The sequence below is a fragment of the Muntiacus reevesi genome, chromosome 8 (genome assembly GCF_963930625.1).
Source record: "Muntiacus reevesi chromosome 8, mMunRee1.1, whole genome shotgun sequence".
Lineage (NCBI taxonomy): Eukaryota > Metazoa > Chordata > Mammalia > Artiodactyla > Cervidae > Muntiacus > Muntiacus reevesi.
This window is the reverse complement of record NC_089256.1, coordinates 20,509,154-20,521,168: the sequence shown is the minus strand read 5'-3', so window position 1 is coordinate 20,521,168 and position 12,015 is coordinate 20,509,154. Positions and strand designations below refer to the sequence as shown.

General features: G+C 39.3%; 1 protein-coding gene and 1 non-coding gene across 2 annotated transcripts in view; both read left to right on the top strand.

The window, feature by feature from the left end:
* DSCAM (DS cell adhesion molecule) overlaps positions 1 to 12,015 on the top strand; it is a 667,745-nt gene that overhangs the window by 140,216 nt on the left and 515,514 nt on the right. The window lies entirely within an intron of this gene.
* LOC136173840 (U6 spliceosomal RNA) lies at positions 7,889 to 7,995 on the top strand. The gene has a single exon (XR_010664319.1). It is a non-coding gene; the product is annotated as a U6 spliceosomal RNA (small nuclear RNA).

Here is a 12,015-nt window from a genome sequence, read left to right as displayed (position 1 = left end):
CAGACATGGAAAATAAGCATATGAACACTAAGGGAGGAAGGGAGGGGTGAGATAAATTGGGAGATTGGTATTAATATACCTACACTATTGATACTATGTATAAAATGGATTACTGAGAATCTACTGCAGAACACAGGGAAGTTTACTCTGTGCTCCGTGGTGACCTAAACAGGAAGGAAATCCAAAAAAGAGGGGATATATGTCCACATATAGCTGTTTCACTGCTGTACAACAGAAACGAACACAGCATTTTAAAGCATATATACCCCAAATAAAAAAAGAGGCACTAGGAGACTCTGCATGCTAATATTCTTCAGCTACACGTTTTTGTATGGTTATGACTGTAGTTTGTTTTGATGATTGTATAGCCAGAAGGTAAGTTAAGAATCCAAAACCCTAATACTGAAAAATATGTTTTCTAACCAGTCTTATGAAATCCCCTCTTTTTAAACACCTATATGAGAGTGGTGGTGGGAATAATAAGTTACCAACAGCAATATGGTTGGGAGAAATTTTTAAAAATTAAAAAACACAGGGATTCTCTCCCTCTTCGCTCTTTTCTGTTTTCTCCTGCCTGTTCCTCTGGCTGTTCTCAGGGTCCTCAGCGTTGCAGTGATGTTGGGAGCCGACCACTGGGGACTGCTGAGATGGGTGTCAGGTGTCAGGAAGAAATGAGGACGAGGAAGGGCCCACTTCCTCCACTGGCCCTGCCCAGAAGAATTTTCCTGTCTGGGGGTTCCTTTGTGGCCTTTAGTTCTAAAAGTTGATATGCCACAAATGGGAGTCAAACTGCCAAACAGGAAATCAATGGAAATCAAACCCACTCTGGAATTGTTAATATAATCTGTTCTCAACCTAGAAACCGGTGAGGACTGTGCAGGGCACTGCATGTACTTGCCCCGAATAGCCTTTTATTTCACTGGCCGGACCCATTACATGCCATTGCTTTCCATTTATAAAACGGGTCTCTCGGAAAATTCAGCACTGGTTTCATAGGCATGCCTTTATGATTCCATCTTGTACTTTTCTGAATTCTTAAGTGGGTTTTCTGCAATAGTTCATCTACAGTCAGTTGTCCTTGTCTTTTTCTATTGCTTTCCAAAATTTTGTAGTAAATTTAAATTCTCTCTTCTATTCATGGATTTAATAGCCTGCTCACTGTTCAGATATCAGCGTGCATCTATGTTAAGGTCATCTCTATGTTTACTTGAGGACGATCACTCTGTTACACCCATTACTCTGTCTGACCCAAGACTCTGCTCCTTTGTGTGTTTTTCCAAATCTAGAGTGCTTTGTTCTAAATGCCAGCATTTTCCTTTCAGTCAGGCAATGCTCAAACATCATCTCAACTTCTAGTGAGTATTAATGAATAAGGCCTCATGTTATCTAACCAGAGTTTCATTTTCTGCGGATCTTATCTTTAGGTACAGGAGATGTGTGCAGAATCCCAATGATTGGAAATCTCTGAAATATTTATTATGTGTGTCCATATCTGCTTTCCACATGGCTATCTCTTCTGTGCTCGGTGGGGCATTTGAACACTTTCTGGGTGTTGCTACTAAGGTTATATGTTTACTATAAGTGTGCTTATGACATATAACCGAGCAGTGTTTCGTTCTTGCTCCTTCTTGCTGGAAATATTAGCTTGGTTGCTGAATCTGAAGTGTGCATGCAACAGAGGATATGTTTCTTTGTGTGTTTTATACCTTTTGGCCCTAAAAAACACCTGTAAGCTGAAAGTCATGTGAATACATTTGATTTAAGTGCTTTTTGATGTCTGCTTTTTGAATAACATTCTCATTATTTAAACTCAATTTTGCATGCTGGTTCATCTCTTTTCACTGATATTTGATATAAAGATTTTGATTTAGATATGAACTCAGCCATAGGGATATACACATCAGAACTGGCTCTTGAATGAATTACTTTGTGAGGTTTTATTACATACAGTCCCAAGACTATCAAGCCAATCCAAGGAGGGCTTAAACAGGTACCATTAAAAACAGGAATTAGGACCCTAATCCTAAGCCACAGAATGACATTTATCTAAAGTAATTACCTTGTGACCCAAAGACATTTCAGTAGTATTTGTTAATCTTGCAAGCATATGGGATCAGGGAATTAAAAATAAGAAGCAAATCAAATAAATGTGACTTTGAAAGTAAAACATATATTTGAGTTACTAGTTTATATTTTTAAAGGAAAAATTAAAAGAAATACATTTTACCAATATGAAAAGGTCATTATTAAGCTTTAACAGAGAATGAAGCTTATTTAGTATTAGCTATTAATTACCAATTTGAATATTTTTCCATCTGTTTCAAGGTGAAATCCAAGTGTGAAACCTGAATCCTCCAGTGCCAAGGGGGCCCATTTATTTAATAGCAGGAAAATATCCCATGCCATGTGGGCAAAGCTAGAAATTCACCTTTTGGAAAGAGTGAAGGAAAGCTTAAATGGGGATCTGCCACTTCTTTGTGTCTCTCTCCTCATTCCAGCTCCCCTGCACACACACGTGGGAGAATCCTGACTGTGCTACTTGAGGTCCTCGAGCATCTGTTTCCACACCTGTAATACAGGAATGGCAACCTTTGTGCCGGAAGAGGAAAGATGTAAACAGGTGCTATGTAGGCACTTCTGGGTCAGAGATTGACATGAAATCCCATAACCTAGTTGACTTTGAACGGTAGCAGTGCCCTTATCTGGCAGAAAGTACCCTTTGGGTGTTGAGGAACACTAGACTCTCTGTCCTCATCCCAGTAGGCTGCAGGGCCCATCCTGAGCTTTGAGAGAAGACCAAAGTGTTGCCTTCTTCATTTAAAGGATTCTCTTACGATTTAAAATGACTAGAAGTTTGGGATTAGCAGATGCAAGCTATTATATCTAGGATGGATAGCAATGAGGTCACAAGCAACTATATTCAATATCCTGTGATAAATCATAATGGAGAAGAATATGTAAAAGAGTGTATCTGTATAGCTTAGTCACTTTGCTATACAGCAGATATTAAGCACAACATTTTATTTATTTATTTTTCCATTTATTTTTATTAGTTGGAGGCTAATTACAGTATTGTAGTGGTTTTTGCCATACATTGACATGAATCAGCCATGAATTTACATGTATTCCCCATCCCGATCCCCCCTCCCACCTCCCTCCCCACCCCATCCCTCTGGGTCTTCCCAGTGCACCAGCCCCGGGCACTTGTCTCATGCATCCAACCTGGGCTGGTGATCTGTTTCACCCTTGATAATATACATGTTTCGATGCTGTTCTCTCAAAACATCCCACCCCCACAGAGTCCCAAAGTCTGTTCTATACATCTGTGTCTCTTTTTCTGTTTTGCATATAGGGTTATCATTACCATCTTTCTAAATTCCATATATATGTGTTAGCATACTGTATTGGTCTTTGTCTTTCTGGCTTACTTCACTCTGTATAATGGGCTCCAGTTTCATCCATCTCATTAGAACTGATTCAAATGAATTCTTTTTAATGGCTGAGAAATATTCCATGGTGTATATGTACCACAGCTTCCTTATCCATTCGTCTGCTGATGGGCATCTAGGTTGCTTCCATGTCCTGGCTATTATAAACAGTGCTGTGATGAACACTGGGGTGCACGTGTCTCTTTCAGATCTGGTTTCCTCAGTGTGTATGCCCAGGAGTGGGATTGCTGGATCATATGGCAGTTCTATTTCCAGTTTTTAAAGAAATCTCCACACTGTTCTCCATAGTGGCTGTACTAGTTTGCATTCCCACCAACAGTGTAAGAGGGTTCCCTTTTCTCCACACCCTCTCCAGCATTTATTACTTGTAGACTTTTGGATAGCAGCCATCCTGACTGGTGTGTAATGGTACCTCTTTGAGGTTTTTAAATCAACTATACTTCAATAAAGTTAAAAAATAAAATGAAAACTAAAAAATAAAGTGGTTAAAAAAGTGCATCAAAGAAAATACCAAAATTTTGAATAAACACTTTAGAAAAGGTATGTTCAGGGACATAAGGGACAAGAGCATGTACTCAGTATTATTAATATTAGAAACACTGTAATTTAAACCACTATAGAATGTAATAAGGGGCTTCCCAGGTGGTGTTAGTGGTAAAGAACCTGCCTGCCAATGCAGAAGACTCAAGTGTGATCCCTGGGTTGGGAAGATCCCCTGGAGGAGGGCATGGCAACCCACTCCAGTGTTCTTCCCTGGAGAATCCCATGGATGAGGAGCCTGGTAGGCTACAGTCCATAGAGTTGCAAAGAGTTGGACATGACTGAAGCAACTTAGCACACACACGCAAGTAGAATGTAATAAAATATTTCACAGACCATCAGAATTTTTTTAAAAAGGCTATCAATTTAAAAAGAACTCAGTTTAGTCGTAGTCATGTCATCTTCCTCATTCCTATTTATTATTTGTACTTGTTGAGTTTTTTTTTTTTCCTATAGGATTGGTCTTTTTAGTATTATAACTTCCATTTCATTTTAATTTTTTCTTTTGTATTTCATGTCTTCTTTCCAATTTCTTTAAGTTTACTTTATTCTTTTAGTTTATGGAATTGGTTTTGGCTGACTCATTTCCAGTCTTTCTCTCTTTTAAAAGGAAATGCATTTCAAACATAAACTTTTCTCTAATGAGCACTGTAGCTACATTGCACAAGACATTTAAGAAAACATACCATTGTTTATTTTTAGTAGGTCATTTAGACATATTTATATTTCCTTGAATTTCTGGCATATTTGGTATTTTCTATTTATCAATGTTGTTGATTCATCTGCTCCCCTATCGAACTTCCCTGCTGTTTGTTTGATGACTAGTGCTGTCTCCATTTCTTCTATTGGTCTGGAAGTTACAGCTTCTCCAACTTCTCTGTGCTGCGTTTTGGGTGATTCATCATATCAACTTTTTCTTCAGTCTTCCTTTTTCTTCTGTGGCTAGTCTGAGGTTTGTTTGTTTTTTGTTTGTTTGGGGTCAGGCTTAGAGGATTCTCTGTTCTCAGGTTTTAGAGGATTCTGGGATTCTTATTTGGTCCAAGAGAGAAAACAAGGTGATCAGGTGGTGAGGGAGCTCCAGGTTGTGGTCAAGATAACAAAGAAGTTAAAAGAAATAGAGGAAAGGGAAAAAAAAAAAAAAAGGCATTTTTAATAGGAATTCTGGAAGTTGGAGAGGCAATATTTGAAGAAATAAAGTCTGAAGGAGAACTTCCCTGGGGGCTCAGTGCTGAAGAATCCACCTGCAAATGCAGGGATTCAGTTCAGTGTCTCAGTCGTGTCCGACTTTTTGTGACCCCATGGACGGCAGCACACCAGGCTTCCCTGTCTGTCATCAACTCCCGGAGCTTGCTCAAACTCATGTCCATCAGGTCGGTGATGTCATCCAACCATCTCGTCCTCTGTCGTCCCCTTCTCCTCCTGCCTTTAGCCTTTCCCAGCATCAGAATCTTTTCCAATGAGTCACTTCTTCCTATCAGGTGGCCAGAGGATTGGAGCTTCAGCTTCAGCATCAGTCCTTCCAATGAATATTCCTTTAGGATTGACTGATTTGATCTCCTTGCATTCCAAGGGACTCCCAAGAGTCTTCTCCAACAAATGCAAGGGACTTGGGTTCAACTCATGTGCCATGGAATTCTCCAGGCAAGAATACTGAAGTGGGTAGCCATTCCCATCTCAGGGGATCTTCCTGACTTAGGGGTTGAACCCATATCTCCTGCACGGCAGGCTGATTCTTTACTGTCTGAGCCACCAGGAAAGCCCTTATTTATCTAGTCTTTAAGTGGTATTTAGTCTATTCATATTTAATGTCATCATCAACATAGCTTGTATTTAGATCTTCGTCTTGATACATGTTTCTCTTTTTAATTTCCTGCCTTATTTTAAGTGACCAAGTAATTATTTAATTTCTATTAACTAAGTATACATTTTTGTATTATTTTGGGTGTCACTAGAAATTACAATACTTATCTTTAACTTGCCACAGCTCAATTTCCAATTATATCATCAAACTCTTTGCAAGATGTAGGCATGCCATGATTATATACATAATTCCACTTATTCATCTCCCACTCGTTGTGCTCCTTTATTCCTCTACTTTGAATAAATGTAGCCTAAATCTATATTGTTATATATATATTACACAAGCATAGATATGTGTCTGTACACACAAATACACACATATTAAAAATAAATAAGTCTCTTATTTTTACCTATACGTTGCACTTTCTATGGTTTTCTGTGTGTGTGTGTGTGTGTGTGTTTTCTTCTGCAGACTTGAACTTTTTTCTGAAATTGTGTATTGTTCCCTGAAGAAGTTCTTTTAGCATTTCTTATACTATAGATTTATTTTCTGGCTGCAAAATCTGAAGTTTCCTTTGACTGAAATTGTCCTAGTCTAGCTTCCATTTTTTATGTAAACTTTGGTAAGATATAAAATTTTATATTAACAGCTTTTTTAAAACTGTATTTTTGAAAACTTTATTTCACTCTGAGAAATTCAGTCATCACTCTTCTCATGCTTTCCTTACATATGACCCGGCTGGGGTTTTTTTGTTTTATTTTTGGTTACCTTAAGATTTTCTTTCCAGTTTTGGTTTTCAGCAGTTTGCCTCTGATGTGATAGGTGTGACTTTAAAATTTCTTTTTAAAGGCTTATCATGTCGTTTGCTGAGCTTCTTGGATATGTATATTGATATATTTCATCAATTTCAAATTTAGTAACTTGTGTCTTAAAATAATTTTTATCCTATATCTCTCTTCTCCACTTTGGGAATTTCAATTATTTATATTTTTTGATAGTATATTATATGTCTTGGGTATTTTGTTTTATTTTATTTTTTTGCTTTTTTATTTTCTGTTATCTATATAGTGTCTATTGACTTGCCTTTGATTTCTCTGATTCTTTTCTCTGTCCAGTCTGCTAATAAGCTCATCAGCTGCATCTTCCCCTCTGACATCACATAATTCTATCATGATGTTTCCATTTCATTTTCCTTTTTACTGTTTCCACTTATGTGGAAAGTCTTTATCTGCTTATACTTGTCATCCACGTCTTCCTCTAGATCTTTCATCATAAATTCTTTAGAATCCCTGAGTGATAATTCTAACATCTGAGTCATTGCCACATTTGTTTCTATGAACTGTTTCCTCTTTTAAATGTAGTCCTCTTTTCTCACTTCTTTGTGTATCTTGTGATTTATTTTTTTAATTTTACACTGAACATTGTGGTGGGATAAGGCATGTTCACCTCCTGAGAAAGACATGCCCCGTGAGTTTGATGGTTTGAGACTGAGTTAATCTAATGTGTGGCTGAGCTGTCCCTGGACTCTGTTGTGGAGTTAGAATTTTAAGTTAGACTCAGTTCACCACTGAATTTTACACATTGTGGAGGTGAGGTTGGGACTTTGCCTTCAGAAGGCTCAGGGTCAGAGCACCAGTCAGACTCTTTAGATCTCTTTGTGCATCACAAGGCCAACTACGAGCTTTCCAAACCATGGCAACGCGGTCTCTGCTTTGCAGCCTGCCTGCCAGCATTTTGAGTTTCTGGTGCATTCTCTTTGCTCTCTAGACCCATTTCTGGCTTTATGCACCTAGGGCATCTCTTTCTGCCTTAGGGTATGGCCCTCTCAGCCTTTGTACTTGGTGAATGTCCAGGGATTTTGTAGGGATTCATCTCAGTTCTCCTGTTCTTCTTCCAGCTTTCAGCATTTACTATGTTGCTAAATATATTCTTGCCTTCTTAATTTCCTACCATAAATTTCCCTTTTTCTATTTATTAATTACATATTAATAAATATTCTATGTTATTAGTATTGTATTTACATTTATGACATCTTCCTATAGTGATATCTTAAATGCAATTTGTGGGGAAAAAAAGGAGGCATAAAAAACAAAGAAGCATGCTTACTTTGGCAGCACATATATTAAAATTGGAACAATACAGAGAATATTTGCATGGCTCCTGCACAAGGATGACACACAAGTTTGTGAGGTGTTCCATATTTTTAACTGATCCACAGACTATGGTTACCAAAGGGGAAAGTAGGGGAGGGATAAATTAGAAGTCTGGGATTAACATATACACACTACTGTCTGTCAAATGAACCAGCAAGTACCTACTCTATAGCATCAGAGCTATATAATTGAACTGTGTTTGATATTTTATAGTAATCTATAAGGGAAAATAATCTGAAAAAGACATATATATATATATATAGTATATATATATATATATATATAATATATATATATACACACACACGTATATATATTTGACTCTCTTTGCTCTACTCCTGAAACTAACACAGTATTATAAATCAACTATACTTCAATAAGAAAAACAAAAGAAAAGAAGAAGCAAATAAATACTAGAGGAAAAATCCCCCAATTCTGTAAACCTTACTTAAATAGATAATTTCTCATGTATACAAAACTGAAGTTTGGAAATGAAAGTACACAGCTCTGGTTCCAGGTGAATTATCAGCGAGGGTCCACTAGAGAACAGAACCAGTCAGAGATAGATAAACCGATGATAGAGATGGATGTCAAAGGGTTAGCTCACACGATCATGCAGTTGTGGTGAGTCTGAAATCCGGAAGACCAGGCATCAGGACAGGGTGGATGCTCCGGGGCAGGGTCTGACCCTGTAGTCTACAGGCAGGATTTCATCTTCAGGGAACGCTCATTTCTGCTCTAAGTTCTTTCATCTGACTAGATGCTGCCTACCCAGATTATCTGGGCTCATCGCTTTTACTTAAAGTCAGTTGGTTGTTGATGTTCATCACACCTAAAAAATAACCTTCATGGCAACAGCTGCACTAGTGTTTGAGTGTCTGGGAGCTACACCTAGCTCTAGGTTGACACAGAAAACTGGCTATCGCAGTAGGTAAGGGCATAGCCTGAAGCTGAAGCTGGAGCTCCAGTACTTTGGTCACCTGATGCAAAGAGCTGGCTCATGGAAAAGACCCTGATGCTGGGCAAGATTGAGGGCAGAAGAAGGGGGCAACAGAGGATGAGATGGTTGGAGGGCATCACTGACGGAATGGATCTGAGTTTCAGCAAACTCTAGGTGACAGTGAAGGACAGGGAAGCCTGGCGTGCTGCAGTCCATGGGGTCGCAAAGGGTCGGGCATATTCTACAAGCCAGTACAGTATGAAGTAAGGAGTAAACATTAAGGAAGAAAATAGATGCAAATGAGAAAATGAAAGAGTTCCTAACTGTTAATCATCCCACAGAAACGCGGGCTGGGTGTCCTCCACAGTGCCCGGGTCTGTCATTCAAGCCACCTTTCTGTGTATCACAATGCTCCTTTCTTATAAGTCTGAGAGGAATCCTACTAAACAGAGGAATAAACGTTCAGTCTGGGTTCAGGTGTCAGCTGCTTCTGGGATTGAGCCAGCTGCCCAGCACCTGGAGACTCCCAGGCCCACGGGAAGCCCTTCTGTCAGGGCGAGAAGCTTCCCTCAAATGCAGCCCTTCTGCCCGCAGAAAGGGGGTTGCCTCCAGCTGGCCCACTGCCCAGGTTGCCCTGAGTGAACTCCTGGGGCCCCTCTAAGATCATTCTGCTCATTGCACCCCAACAGTCTTCAGGGGATACATCAAAATTTTCACAGAAGACATTTTGTTTTGGCAAGATACAGCTATTTGGTCACAGTCCTTTTTTCCCCACTACCTTTCTGTATTTATGAAAGTCTTTACAATGCAAATATATTAATGTTATAATGAAAAATCAATTCAATAGCATTTTTCATTTTAAATTTTATTTATTATTGGTGTCTAATTGCTTTACAATGTTGTGTTACTTTGTGCTGTACAACAAAATGAATCAGCTAAATGTGTACACATATTCAGGTTTCCCAGGTGGTGCTCGTGGTAAATAACCTACCTGCTAATGCAGGAGAAATGGATTTGATCTCTGGATAGGGACGATCCCCTGGAGGAAGGCATGGCAACCCACTCCAGTATTCTTTCCTGGAGAATCCCATGGACAGAGGAGCCTGGTGGGCTACAGTCCATGGGGTCTCAAAGAGCTGGGCCTGACTGAAGTGACTTAGCATTTGCATACATATATCTCCTCCCTCTTGAACCTCCCTCCCACCTCCTACCCCTCCATCCCACCCCTGTAGGTCATCACAGAGCCTGGAGCTAAGCTCTCTGTGCTATATAGCAGCTTCCCACTAGCTCTCTGTTTTATCCATGGTAGGGTAACATATGTCAATGCTTCTCTCTCCGTTTGTCCCACCCTCTCCTTCCCTTCCAGTGGAAATTAGTTTATATTCTGTAAGGAAGAAAATAGGATTGCTAACACTGTTTTCCTTTTCCATGTCTTCACCTATAATTACCATAAGCATCTTCCTAATACAGCGTGGAGGATCAGTGTGGTGGCAGTGGTCCATGAGGACAAAAAAAGGATTCCCTAAAACCTGGGAGAAGCCCCCATTTTTAGGAAATGGGAGAGTTTGTACATTCAGAATGTTGGGAATGGTGACTCTAAATTCATTGGCTTTTTTTCAAGTAGACCAGCCAATCTTTAAAAAGAAAATGTGAATCATATCCTAAAACACTTTGTGCCTTAATAAAATTAGCTCAGTAACTTTGCTAATATGGTCTTTCTGTTCTTCTTACTTCATGAGAAAGTGTCTGATTGGAATAAAATTTAGATAAGACATTCTGGCACATAAAGAATAATTGGAAAGGGAACGAAGCAGGTGGTGCGCATACATTCTATATCCATTGCTGAATGCTTTAGTCAAAAATAGGTTATACATGAGAAGTGGAAGAGATGACCAGACAGAAAAAAATATTAGGCAACACTACCAGGAATATGGAAACAGAGCAGGGCCTTGGGGGCATTCAGGACAGAAGTCTCGCTCCCTGCCATGTCCTCTGCTTGCCTTTCATCTGTAGAAAGTCTTCATACAAAGGATAAGTTTAATCAGAAATATAAGAAAATGCAGAAACAAGGGAAAAGCAAACAGTACAGAATAATAATAGTTCAGTCGTTAAGTCAGGTCAAGGACCTTTAGTTGCTCCTCAAGGGCTATGGCTAATTCTCTGAGCCTTGGCCTCTGAGCTGTCTTATAGATACTGAAACCCCGACCAGGTGGAAAAAGTTAACTGCATGATGACCAGACTGTGGCCATGATACAAGTTGCCACAATTCCAAGAAATGGGAGCAAACCGACCCTGGAACTGAAGACTAAATGTACCGAAAACAATCAGGGTGACGCTGGTCAGACCACTGATGACCAATTTCAAAATGACTGTCAGAGATGACTGTGCTGTTTCTCTATGTAGCCCGCCTCTCTCTGCCTATATGCCCTGAAACACTCCTTGAAAAGCTCTTGCCCACTGATGGCAGAGGGAAATTTGACTTTGGACATGAGTCCACCTCCTCTCCCAGTTGCCAGCCTCCAGAATAAAGCTACTTTTCCTTTCTACCAACACTTGCCTCTCAAGTATCAGCTTTTAGAGCCGTAAGCAGTCAGACCAGAGTTCAGTAACAATACTAGCTCAAGAGCTGTGGTCTTAAAGAGAAAAAATTCTCTTAGAAAGTAACCACAAATATCCCAAAGGCTGAATTTTAATGTTTTTCAGACCAGTGTTTCTGATCATTTTCAAGTCAATTCAATTTAACAAGTAATATTCATACCTGACACTAATGTGTCAGGAATAATGATACATTAGTAAACAAAACATACTAATGTTCTCCCTTGTAGAGTTAATGTTCCAGCGAGAAGAGAGATGACGGACATAAAAAGTCAGCTACAAAGTATGTTAAAGTGATAATTAAGATAGGACTGGGGAGGTGTGGCGTGTGATATAAAATTAGAGTTATTATAAGAGACAAAAATTATCCTACTTGATCCATTCCTTAAAGTGGGTCCTGTTTGGTGTAGCCTAGTTCATGACGGCTAACTGGTGAAATTGGCTCTGATTTCTTGAGACTTAGTCTGCGTGCTCTGGTTCAATGTTAAGAGCAACTGAGGAGAGAATTCTGTGGACTTGTCACTCCACAGCAGACTC